Here is a 2,171-nt window from a genome sequence, read left to right on the forward strand (position 1 = left end):
GGATTAGCAGATCCATGAATTGCTAAAAGTACAGTGTTAAGTTCTTCAAATATATTGTGCATTTATGTTTATCTATGAGTTCTATCCATCTTGTTTCATGCATTTTGAAACTCATCTGTGTTATGCATTCATAGTTAAGATTTTTATGTCTTCTTTATCCTTTTTTTAAATTCCTGCTTCATTTTGATGTCTTTTTCTTCCTGGTACTTTTCAAGTTGACTAGGCTGTTACATTTATTTTTTTAAAGTAGTGTATGTCTATTGAGGGGGAGAGATACAGCTTCTGAGAAGCAGGAAAGGCTCCAAGTGAGTGGCTGAAGACCCCACCTTTCAGTGGGAGTTTTATAGAGCAGAACCACATAAGCACAGTGAGGGCAACAGCTATGATCAAGCAACAAGAATATAAGTTGTGGTCAAAAGATTTTCCAAGATGTCACGAGGCTCAAGATCTTTGTCACCCACCAAGGTGACTGATGTCTATTCTTGCTTCATTAGACCACGTATTAACACTTATCTTAGACCTGGTTATTCTGTCTTTATCTTGTGACTTGGCTTCCAGCAGCTGAGCCTCTGGTCACAGTTGTGATGACTTTCCTGAGGGCCCAGTCCTCTTCTGACTGCCTAGGATATTTTTACCTAACTCAGTTGTCTGTGATAACACTGACAGTAATTGGAGCTGGAAAGTTGGAAAGGAGACATTTGGTTGAATATAGATGATGCTGAGATTCCCATACCCCTGGTTCTCTCTGTGGCTCCCTTGCTAGAAGATGTGACCTTCTTTTATGTTTTAAAACCCTTGCTTCTCCTTACTTAAAGACCTTGTAGTAACTTATTCATTCAGTTAAATTTATTCTGTCTAAGCAGAATGTGGTTTCTATTTCTACAGCTCAATAGTGAATGATTAGGCTGTTACGTTTAAAGTGAGTTTCCTGCAAAAAGTACAATTTGGGGGGCATGTTTTGTAATTTCAAAAAGTTCATTCTGTAAAAATTTCCATTTTTCACATGATATATTTATATTTTCAGTGGTATATCCATTGTTATGTCATTTTTTTGTTTCTCCTCCTTATTTTACATGACTTGACCATTTTGAGGATTGTCTTGTCTCCAAAGGGTGTGCTTCAGTGTATTTCCTTTTGAAAAATAAATAAGTAAATAAATAACAGAAAAAAGTAAAAATAACAATTAAACAGAGTTTCAAAAGAGACTACTAGGAAAGTAACAATAATTAATGCATTGTACATAGTTACATCAATAATGGTTTCTCAGAATACAAGATATATATTCAGTGTAGTTCTTATAATTTTCATATGGTAGCTCTAGGTATCACTATCTATGCACGTCATTTATCACACTAACGCTATCAATACTTTACTATTTCCTTTTAGATACTGACATAGGGGAATGAAATTCCCAACCTGAAAGATACCTGAGCTGAGTTTGTGTTCTCTAAAACTAGAGTTTTATTAACAATGGACGTGAAGAGCAGAATATACTTATTAGGGGAAAAAAATCTCCTGTCCGAGAAAGGAATAGAAGAAGGACCCAAGCAGGTTGTCCAGGAAGCTGTGTCTTCCAGGGATGTTTGTAGAGTAAAATCAAGAGGTAAAGTGGTTCTAAGGTGGAAAACATAGGCACTTGATAGGTGGGCATGAGGTGGGACAAAGCTATGGGCAACCAATTAAATTACAAGCACAATCACTCAGGTAAAATTGATTAAATCTAGGACCAAATGGGGAAGCGAGTCACTGTAGCAAGTGGTTATAACAAGCAAGCATGAATACAGAACAGAGGTTTTTCCTGTAGAGGGCTGGGCAAGTGACTTCCAGACATCCTTAAGGTGAGAGGCTCATTTATAACATCAATCCTGGATGCCTATGTTTAAGGAGGTTTGTGGCTGCATTTGTTTACTCTTTTGTTTTGAGGTCTGGCCCACAGCAGGGGTCTGTTTCTCCCTAAGTTGCAAAGTCATGTTGCCTCCCACATTGTCTCCTTGAGGGCCTGGCCCTGTCTGATTGCCTATAATACTTCTTTCTAACTCAGCTGCCTGCATCAGTATCATTACCTTTTTCAGTATAAATACTATTTCCTTGAACATCACATTAAGGTACAATTTTTGTTTTGTTCGTAACATTATTATGAAGTTCAAAAGGAAAAGAAAGAAGACTGGAAA

This window comes from Octodon degus, unplaced genomic scaffold (genome assembly GCF_000260255.1).
Source record: "Octodon degus isolate 3935 unplaced genomic scaffold, OctDeg1.0 scaffold00091, whole genome shotgun sequence".
Taxonomy (NCBI): Eukaryota; Metazoa; Chordata; class Mammalia; order Rodentia; family Octodontidae; genus Octodon; species Octodon degus.